The sequence below is a fragment of the Pan troglodytes genome, chromosome 6 (assembly GCF_028858775.2).
Source record: "Pan troglodytes isolate AG18354 chromosome 6, NHGRI_mPanTro3-v2.0_pri, whole genome shotgun sequence".
NCBI lineage: Eukaryota > Metazoa > Chordata > Mammalia > Primates > Hominidae > Pan > Pan troglodytes.
The window spans coordinates 16,020,534-16,032,080 of NC_072404.2; the positions used below are offsets into that span (position 1 = coordinate 16,020,534).

Below are 11,547 nucleotides of genomic sequence, written 5' to 3' on the forward strand. Positions count from 1 at the left end.
AGGATAATTGTCCAGAACTAGACTATTGATCTAGATTTTTATATTACCCATCTGTCTGTTTCTTCTGAGATACAGCCAGAGATCACTGGTTGGTTCACGGGGATAAACAGGGTTAGTCTAAAATGTAGACAAAAACTTAAAAACAACAGATGAGATTAGAATTTAATAACAAGTATATGGTAAGCATTGAAACATAATTTTTCTCTCTCTAGTCCCCATTTTTGTCAAAAACAAATCATGATAGGACTAAGTTGCTTGTAAAATAAACCTTAGCCTTATACTTGGCCTGATTATTTGCGTAAAGTGCAGCATGAGTAATTATTTTTCACACAGGCTTTTAAATTGGCTTTAATGACACTCTGTTCCCCACGGAATCTCAGATAAGACCTTTTACAGCTGAGGCCAGCCATGGGTTGGTAGCCTCAAATACCTATGAGTTGAGTAAATTCCTCTTTTCTTGAGGTCTCAAGAACATGGGTCTCCTGGGCCTATTAGAAAGTAACATTCTTTACTTACCACAGGTTAGGAACCCTAAAGGTTTTGAGAGGGATCTTTCTGCTTTCAATTCCTGGGGTTTCATAAGGAAAACAGAGGTTTTCACCCACATTAACAGGGGGCCGAGGGGGTGGGAATTATCCACACTTATCCACATGTGGCCTTTTCCCAATGCTGTCAGTAGCCTTTGAGTTCCCTAGACCTTGTCTATGCCATGAATGCTAGCATGACCTCTATCCATGAAGTGGGAGCATCCTCTATCCATGCATGCTACCATGACTTCCTCTATCCATGAAATTCAGCAGGACTTAGTCATGCTAAGGTAAAGCTATGGAGCTGAGTCCTCCTCAAACAAGGGAGAGAAAAGGATGTCTTGTGAATTGGGGTACTGGCCTAATAAGATGTCTTCCAAAAGGAAAAAAAAAAAAAACCTCTTGCATAAAAGGTAACTCCTGACTGTGGGGAAAAGAAAAAAAAAAAAAAAACAGCTTAAGTGCAGGGCAGGGAAGATGCCTGAGGGAAAATCCTCTAGCTCTATGCAAACGGGTTCCTCCAACAGGGAGAGAAACTTTCAATCATTTTACCCTCTTCCTGGCTTGGCCACGGGAGGAAAGACTCTGTTGGTGCATGGCGTGGGGGGGATGGTAAGCAGGAAACACTGGCCAGCTGGCCACATGGGGCCCTTGGCTACCGAGGCTGTCCTGGGGCCCGGGCCCAGGTGGCAGCCGCAGCTCATTCCCACCCCACATGTCCATCAGGATGGGGGTGGGCGACACCTCTAAGAACAGAAGGAAATCGCATTATTCTGAACTGCATGTCTGATAGCTGGGTCAAAGGCTCATTCTACCTAGTAATATCTCCGCAGTTTGCAGCAACACCCTTAACATTACAAAAGAAGAGATAGGTGCCGTGACAGTACTGAAAAAAAGAAGTAAAACGCCATAGAAAAGACTGGATTGGGACGAGACCGACATTCCCAACCCCAGAGGATGACGGGGGTGGGCGTGTCATGGTCCTCTCCTGCATCCTGTCCTCTGTAGCTGTGCCATTCATTCCTAATTGGCTCACCAGAGGTTCGGTGCTGCATCTGCCTTCAGGAAAAGTCTGAGGACAAGAAGGCTCAGAAATGAAAGTGAAAGGCTGTGGGTCTGCATTTACTCACCCTCCAGGTATCCCAGATGAGCCACCAAAATGATGCAGGATTTTTGTGCCTTAGCTCAGCTAGGTCCAGGTTCTTGTCTCATGACCAGGAAGAATACGCATGCGGACATTGAAAAAATGAGTGGAGTAGAATTTATTAAGTGAAAAGGAAAGCTCTCAGCAAAAAGAGGGGTTCTAATAGCAGGTTGCTGGTTGCCCCCTTCAGAGTTGAATACAAGGGCCTTTACATACAAGCTGATGAAGGTGGATTCCCTATTTATATAAGGCATGAATTGCTGGTGGCTCCATCCCATTCCCCCAGTTGTATGTGGGCCCTTAGTCTGTATGTTTAGGCAAGCCCCCTTTGCAAGTTCCTTTATCTGCACAAAACATCTGGTGCAAGCACCTACAGGGCAGGTCAAAGGCTCCCCAGGACACTTTCCTTACTGTCTGCCTAAAGCAAGCTTGCTAACTCCTTTCAATGGCATACCCCATATTAAGTAATATAAATTCATATGAATATTCTGCTTAATTCTTTCTTGTGTAGAGAGGATCTTGCATCTACCAATCAATAAACTTCTGCTTAACATGAATTTAAGGTAGAAGGTTGTCTTTCCATGATGAATTTTCTATTTATCCAGTTTAAGAAAACATTTGCAAGCACAGGCAACTGTTGCAATGGATAATGCGTCTGACTATGGACCAGAAAAGTATTTGCCTTCCTTAAAGAAATGTGGTCTATATAGCTGGTTACAGATGCTTTTCTGAGCTCCTTTTTAAAGAAACAGGACCCTATAGAGAAGAAATTACTAGGCAAAGAGTCAAATAACTTTTTTTACCACAAGACATGTAAGCTCCCTTAACTTCAATTTCTTCATTAGTAAAATAGGTATTATAATAATATCTTTCCTGCTTACTTATAGAATTGTTTTGAGAATCAAATGGGAGTAATAATTTAAAAGAACTCTAAAATCTGTAAAGTACTCTACTAGTGAAATATACTACCATTCCTTATAGGAAGGCCTTTTCCTGTATAAACATTGCATGCTTACTAGATTTATCATTACATGATTAGCATATGCATTACTTTCCTATGGCTGCTATAACCAGCTACCAACACCTTCATGGCTTAGAACAACATAAATGTATTCTCTTTCAGTTCGGGACGCTGAAATTATCTTCACTGAACTAATGTGAAGGTGTTTGAGAGGTTAGCTCCTTCTGGAGGAACTAAGAGAAGATTTCTCCCCTTGCCTTTTTTTAGCTTCTGAAGGCTACCTACATTCCATCGCCCATGACGCCTTTATTGCACCTGTGCAACCTTTTGCTTCTATAATCACATTGCCTCTCTCTCCTCTCTCCAATCATGTATTTTACCGTCTCCCTTTTCATAGAAGACAGTCATTATATTTAGGTCCTTCCCTGATTATCCATGATAATCTCTTTCTCTCAAGATCTTCAACTTAATCACATCTGAAAAAATCCCTTTTGTCATGTAAGTCAACATTTACAGGTTCCAGAGAATAGGATTGTACAGGCATACCCCAAATATATTTTGGGTTAGGTTCCAGACAATAAAAATAACGTCACAACAAAGCAAATCACATATATTTTTGTTTCCCAGTAATTATAAAACTTATATATACAATATATTGTAGTCTATTAAATGTGTAATAGCATTATGTCTAAAAGAACAATGTATATATCTTAATTAAAAATACTTTTTTGCAAAAAAATGCCCAAAATCATCTGAGTCTTCAGCAGGTTGTAGCGTTTTTGCTGGTGGAGAGTCCTGCCTCAGACGTTGATGGCTGATGACTGATCAGGGTGGTGGTTGATGAAGGCTAAGGTGGCTGTGGCAATTTCTTAAAATAAGACTTCAATGGAGATTACCACATCAATTGACTCCTCCTTTCACAAAATATTTCTCTGTAGCATACCATGCTGTTTGATAGAATTTTACCCACAGTGGAACTTCTTTCAAAATTAGAGTCAATCCTTTCAAACCCCACCACTACTTTATCAACTAAGTTTATGTAATATTATAATTTTTTTTGTCATTTCAACAATGCTTAAATTATCTTCACCAGGAGTAGAGTCCATCTCAAAAAAACACTTTTTTACTCTCATTCATAAAAAGCAACTCCTTTTACATTAATTTTTTTCTCATGTAATCGTAGCAATTCAGTCACATCTTCAGCCTCTGCTTCTAATTCTAGTTCTCTTGCTGTTTCCAATCTGCTAATGTTTATTAGCAGTTACTTCTTCTGCTGAAGTCTTGAACTCCTCGAAGTCATCCATGAGGGTTAGAATCAATTTCTTCCAAACTCCTGTTAATGTTAATATTTTGATCTCCTTTCATGAATTATGAATTCTCTTAATGGCACCTAGAAGAGCAAGTCCTTTCCTCAATTTACTTTGCCAGATCCATGAGAGAAATAACTATCTATGGCAGCTGTAGCCTTACAAAATGTATTTTTTAAATATAAGACTTGAAAGTCAGAATGACTCCTTCATCCATGGGCTACCGAATGTATGTTGTGTCAGCAAGCATGACAACAAGAGTAATCTTGCACATCTCCATCAAAGCTCTTGGGTGACTAGGTGCATTGTCAATGAGCAGTATATTTTGAAAGAAACCTCTTTTCTGAGCAGTAGATCTCCACAGGGGGCTTAAAATATTCAGTAAACCCTGCTGTAAACAGATGTGCTCTCATCAGGCTTTGTTGTTTCATTTATATAGCACAGGCAGAGTAGATTTAAGATAAACCTTAAGCATCTTAATATTTTTAGAATGGTAAATGAGCATTGGCTTCAACCTAAAGTCACCAGCTGTATTAGCCTCTCACAAGAGAATCAGCTTACATTTTAAGCTCTGAAATCAGGAATTGGTGCCTCCTCTTTAGCTATGAAAGTTCTAGATGGCATTTTCTTCCAACACAGTAGAAGGCTGTTTAATCTACATTGAAAATTTGTTATTGAGTGTAGCCACATTCATTAATCATCTTAGCTAGATCTTGCTGCAGCATCTACATCAGCAGTTGGTGCTTCACCTTGCAATTTTATGTGCAAAGTGAAAGAAGACTTTATAGAAAAGACTTCTTTCCTTAAACCTCATGATCCAACCTCTTCTAGCTTTAAACTTTTCTTCGCAGCTTCCTTCCCTCTCTTCATAGAATAGAAGAGCATTAAGGCCATTCTCTGGATGAAGCTTTGGCTTAAGGCAACGTTGCAGTTGGTTTAATCTTCTATCCAGACCACTGAAACTTTCTCCATGTCAGCAATAAGGCGCTTTCACCTTCTTACCATTCCTGTGTCCACTGGAGTAGCACTTTGCATTTTTTTCAAGGACTTACCTTTGCATTCACATCTTGGCTAACTGGCACAAGAGGCTTAGATTTCAGCCTATCTCAGCTTTTGACATGCCTTCCTCACTAAGTTTAATCATTTCTAGCTTTCGATTTAAAGTGAGAGATGTGAAACCCTTTCTTTTACTGAATCACTTAAAAGCCATTGTAGTATTATAAATTGGCCTAATTTCAATATTGCTGTGCCTCAGGAAATAGAGAGACCCAAGCAGAGGGAGAGAGATGGAGAAGTGACCAGTCAGTGGAGCTGTCAGAACACACACACCACTTGTTGATCGAGTCTGCCATCTTATATCAGCATTGTTTGTGGTTCCCCAGAATGATTTCAGTGGTAACAACAAAGATCACTGATCACATATCACCATAGCAAATATAATAATAATAATTTTCAAAGTTGATATATTGTAATAATTACCAACAAGTGACACAAAGACACAAAGTGAGCACTTGCTGTTGGAAAAAGTGCATCAATAGACTTGCACAATGCAGAGTTGCCACAAACCTTCAGTTTGTAAAAATCACAGTACCTGCAAAGCACAAAAAAGTGAAGTGCAATGAAACAGGGCATGCCTGTAGATGTCTTTGGGGCCATTATTCAGTCTACCACAATTATTACAGGATGATCACGTGTAGCCAAGTATCTTCAGGGATAAGAAATCAGATGGATGCAGCTAGTTACTGTTCATGAAAACATTCACCAGCAGGGCATTTCCCTAGAGTAGTAAGAGGTTTCTAGCCTGAAACCTCTTGATAATTGGTCTATCAATCAATAGACACAAAAAAGTGTCACTCCTACAATGTGGGTATTCCTAAAATGAAATGTTTTCATATTAGAATGGTCCTTCTGTTAGAAAGTCCAGAAGTAACTGAGTCCTAAAAGAAGAGGGGGAGGGAAAAATGGGTGGGAGCATCAAAGAAACCAAGCTATAAGCACACAAGAATGTTGTCTTAACAGCAGCAAGAATGTTGTCTGTTTCAAAATGCACTTTGATTCAATAAAGGCTCCCAGAGGTAAAAATAATAATAACAATAATAATAATTGTTTTTAAACTGCTATTTCGAGACACTATGATTCTGACCAGCAACACTTTGACAAGCTATTAGAGTAACTTCTTGTCTTATATAAATAATTAATGATTACTCCCTTAAAGGGAACCCTGCACTGATGCAAGGATACCTTCTCCCACATATAATCATTCTAACATTTCTTTCTGTAAAGTCACTGACTAGTCAGAAAGGTTTTTTTTTTTTTAACTTCACTATGGTTTCCTAAATGATAAATTATGATAATGGGTCTTATTAGAATTCAGGGGTAAATAGAACTGTTCAGCAAATTATACTTATTTGCAATTGCTGAATTCCTAAATGAATTCTCATATGTTTAGGCCTATGCTGGCAAAGCAATATTAATTTTAATCTAAGTGATTTGAAAACAAATTAGCTACCTTTCTCATCCCACCCACTGTTCACTGGCAATTCTTCACCACAGTCCAAATTTGGTTAACACTTTGATTGAGTTACAGGTAAAATGATAACCATTAGGCAGTTTTTCAATTTTTATATAAATAATCTAGTTTTTGAAAATTTTAACTCAGAGCTTCATAAAATCTTCACACATGAATTAGAAAAATTGGACTAGGTTAAAATTTGAATGTTTGTCCTTTTAAAAAATCTGTATTGGCTACATAAATGTGTTATTATTAGAGAAAAGAACTGAGAGTTCTTGGAATAGAAAACTAACTTTTGCAATATGTGTTTTGAAAAAAAAACATGTATTAGTATTTCAGACTATGCCTGGTTAATAGATTGATAATCAATAAACAATTGAATGCAGTATAGAATATCCACCTTTTTACCTTTCTGCTCTTGTGTATATTCTCTATAAATGAATCCCACATCTCTGACTTAACAACTGCTCATTGTCCTTCACATGACTTCAGCCTAAGCCATTCCTCCTAACCCCTACATTTTCCTGTGGTTATCATGGTATCATACTCCCTCCAGGCTTCAATGCCATGGATACCACAGTCGTTTCTGAGGCAGTAGACATCAAATACTTACCTTTTTTTTTTCTTTTAAAGGTTTTTTTCTCTACCTTATTTCCAATTAGTTATGCCATCACTCTGGATAGAAGCCCCACCACTATTTACTTTGAATTCTTTAAGAGCCATTTAATTTTCCAGGTTTAATTCTAACCTTTCCATCTGTTTATCACACCAACTGTTTTTAAATATTGATTTTATCTCTTTATTCACTCTTAAAATCCCTGGATGGTTCTTCTTCAAGTCTTCACCAGTTTTTTGAGCCCTTTTATTTTTTAATCTCACTTGGCAACCCAACTTTACTCTACAGCTCCTGCTTCCTCAACCACAGAAAATTCTAATTTTTCACTGCCCCAAATTTGTTCCTCCATTTATTTTGCTTTATTTTGTTGTGATGTCATCCTTCTTTCTATTCCATAAGTGTTCATATTACCCTATAGTTTTTTTTTATTTTTTGAAGTATTTCTTTCATACAAGCATAAAATATCACTCTGGCACTTATGGCTGAAAGAGAAAGACCAAGCTATTCAAGTAAAACACATGAAGTACTCTGTGTGATAGGTGACTGAATTCTTGATATTATTCTGTCTTTGGATGTAAATCAGGTAAGTTATTAGATGAGATCATTATGGCTAATTTTGCTGACAATAATTATCTAATTTCAGGATAAGATTTTGGCTTCAGCTTTGGAATGATATATATGTTGCTTCATTTTCTTATTTATTTATTTATTTATTTATTTTGAGATGGAGTTTCGCTCTTGTTGCCCAGTGCAATGGCATGATCTCAGCTCACCGCAACCTCCGCCTCCCAGGTTCAAGCGATTCTTCTGCCTCAGCCTCCTGAGTAGCTGGGATTACAGGCATGCGCCACCATACATGGCTAATTTTGTGTTTCTAGGAGAGATGGGGTATCTCCATGTTGGTCAAGATGGTCTCGAACTCCTGACCTCAGGTGATCCACCCGCCTCAGCCTCCCAAAGTTCTGGTATTACAGGCATGAGCCACTGTGCCTGGCTGTTGCTTCATTTTCATTACATCTTTATTACTAAAAGTAACTTAAATGTAGCCAAAGGATTTAGGTATACACTTGTTTTCATTCCATTCCTCAGTCATCATTTGACAAGATTAAGTCTACTTTATAGTTTTAAATTTTTGGTGCCACTAAAATCTGTAAGTTAAACAAATCTATAAAATGTATTTTACTACAAGAAACATGTAGCAAAATTTTATAATTTCAAGAAAGTATTTAAAAATTAGAGTGGGGGCTATCTAGTTGTTTTTTTTTTCAAAATTTCAGAATAATCAATAAAAGATTACCAATGTGAGAACACTGAAGCCTACCTAGGGAGTGAGATTTTAGTTATAATATGAATTGACTATGTAGACTATAGCCTTTAATATTTCAAATATTCCTCCAATAAATTTCTAAAAAAACTAGTTGACTTTTTCCTGGGCACACCTTATACAAACATAGACACTGCAGTTATGAAATGAACGTTTTATCTCTTCTATACCAATGACCTATCATTAAAGTCAGTAGGATGGAAATTGTTTTGAAGAATGCAAGTAGTTACACTTGGAATTTACAAAATGGCTTTGAAACTGCACTCCTCCTTCTTTCTACAAATTAACTCCTCTGATGGATTTTTTTTTTTTTTTTCCGGTAGCCTTTTCCTGCTCCCTCAAGCTATAATTAGTCATTGAAAATTGTCTCAGTGCATGGTTGGAAGACACTATAAACTCTGGACATAGTTCTTTCTCCTTGTTAAGAAAAGGCTCTCACTGAGTGATATAATCTCAGTAACCTAATGACCAGAAAGTGATTTCAGAACATCATGACCACTATTCCTCTTTAGCAGCCTATAATAGTAGCACAGGTACAAAATTATCAGTATTCTGTCTTTTTAAAGACACTAGTAAAGCAGAAGCACAGCTAGTATACCCAGAACATAACTCACCTAATTGTTCACATTTTGGTTAACAGAAAAAATAATCCTTATTTTGATAAGTATTCTGTGTCTTCATGTCATTATAAAACTAATAAACTATGAAGGTAGATAAAATCAAAACCAGTCATTCAAAATGTGTTTACAGTTGCACTGCAGCTCACTTCTAGTCTCAGGCTAAAGCAGCATTTAAATGCTAGATATTTGATATCTGCAATTTTGAGAGAAAAATGCTGAATCAATTTAAAATAGCTTCAAACATGTAGACATTTATATGGGAACTAATTGGCATAAACAAGAGGGAAAATTGCTGAAATGATTTACATGTGCCTGTTTATAAAGCCTGCTGGATTTTAACTACACATTATTCAATGCTTTGTTGTAACTTCGTGTATCTTATTCATCAATCACATCTAAACCACTGGGGTTCTGACAATAACAAATATGGAATGTATCCCATTTTCTCTCTATTGTTGTTATAAGGAAAGCAATATAGAAGAAAACAAGCTAAGCCAGTAAGTCACAAAATAAAGTGAGCAAATCAGTGTGACCAGAAGTGGGACAAATCTCTTCAGCAGTCCAAACTCTTAAAATCAGATTATTTTTCCTAAGTTGGGAATTCAGCTTTACTAAATCTAAATGCTTAAGTCTTTGCCCTCAAACACAACACCGTTTAATTTGTTATTGCTGAACATTATAAATTCTGCAATTATAAATTCTGCAATTATAAATTCTGCAGCTGCTAATTCTTGTTGAGGCTCACCCTGCATGGACCAGACATAGTGGGAACTGATTTCCATGTAATGTATGATGTACATCCTCTAGTAGAAGCCAAACTTTTTATTTACTGTTGTAGCATCACCCTGGTAGTAGCAAAGTGCTTTCTAATAAATTATTACTAAATTTTTAAAAAAGTAATAATAAACAAAAATTCTAGATTGCCAAAATGGTCTTCCTAAAATTGTCAAACTGATCTTAATCTTTTTCTTTTAAATAAATCAGTGTGTAATGCATAATATTTTATGTTTTAAAGAAAATTAACACAATAAAATTACCAGGATATGTTATCCCACAGATGCACAGCTAATGAAATAATATGAAGAAACTTTTAATAAAACTGTCATAGAATATGTAGGAGATAAAGTACACATACACAGCAACTAGGTAGAGTCAAGCAGATAAATAAACCAAACAAATTATACTTTATGAATTTAAATTATACAAGAATAAAAAAGGTAATTAGAGATTTAGATGATGAAATATAATCCGGGTATTATAATATAAAGTAAAAAATAAAACAAAGTTTTAAGTTATGAGAAATGGAAGATAATTTGGAATAGAATGACCAGACAAAATATCTGATTAAAGAAGTCTCAGAAAGATTATACTTTCAGTGATCTTTTTTTTAGTTTTCTACTAGAAAAGTGTCTCTGAACCTGGAGAGCACCAGAAACCATGAGGAGGAGATGTAGCGCTCTCTCCTGAGCTTAAAGCTGGCTCTTGGTTTTGCTTTGCTGCAACTGCTTTTTGCCATTGATGATCATTCTTCTCTTCCTCCTGGGAAGTAAGAGAGAGAAGATGCAGCACGAATGGTTCTTTTTTACAATTTTTTTTTAAAAAAGAGTTTTTTAAAAAGAAGTTTTGAGAAAGAAAAAAACTTATGGAAAATAAACAAGAATTGAAGAAATAATAAATCAAAAAACATATTTTGGATGGAGACTAAAACTTGAGTGCCAGACAGGATTCATTCCTTCAGTTGTTCAGTCTCTCAACAGATGTTTATTCAGCAAATATTGTATGCCAGATGCTGTTGTAAGTGCTAGGGATGTGGCAGGAAGTACATGTTGTTAGGAGGGAAAGACAGGCAAGAACAAATAAGTGCTAGATTATGGAAAGACACTGTTTTAGTCTATTCTCGCAGCTATAACAGACTATCACAGACTGGTAAATTATACAGAATAGGAATTTCTTTCTATTTTTTTTTTTTCCTGAGACAGAGTCTTACTCCCTCCCCCAGGCTGGAGTGCAGTGGCGCGATCTCAGCTCACTGCAACCTCCGCCTTCTGGGTTCAAGCAATTATCCTGCCTCAGCCTCTTGAGTAGCTAGGATTACAGGCGTGCACCACCACGCCCAGCTAATTTTTTTTGTATTTAGTAGAGACGGGGTTTCACCATGTTGGCCAGCCTGATCTTGAACTCCTGACCTCGTGATCCACCCACCTCAGCCTCCCAAAGTGCTGGGATTACAGGCATGAGCCACCACACCGGGCCAGAAATTTATTTCTAACAATTCTGGAGCTGGGAAGTCTAAGAAGAAAGCACCAGCAGATTTTGGTGTCTGGTGAGGGCCTGGTCTCCACTTCCAAGGTGGTGCCTTGAACCCTGAATTCTCTGGAAGACAGGAACTTTGTGTCCTCACGTGGCAGAAGAGCAAGAGAGAGCAAATCCACTCCAGCAAGCCCTTTTTATAGGGGCATAAATTCATCTATAAGATCAGAGACCTCATGACCTAAACACCTCCCATGAGGCTCCACCTCCCAACACTGTTGCATTG

General features: G+C 37.2%; 1 non-coding gene across 1 annotated transcript; it reads left to right on the top strand.

Moving 5' to 3' along the window:
- The first annotated feature begins 10,371 nt into the window (after window positions 1-10,371).
- Window positions 10,372-10,587, top strand: LOC112209965 (small nucleolar RNA U3). Its single transcript, XR_002944937.1, has one exon. It is a non-coding gene; the product is annotated as a small nucleolar RNA U3 (small nucleolar RNA).
- Window positions 10,588-11,547: the final 960 nt, after the last annotated feature.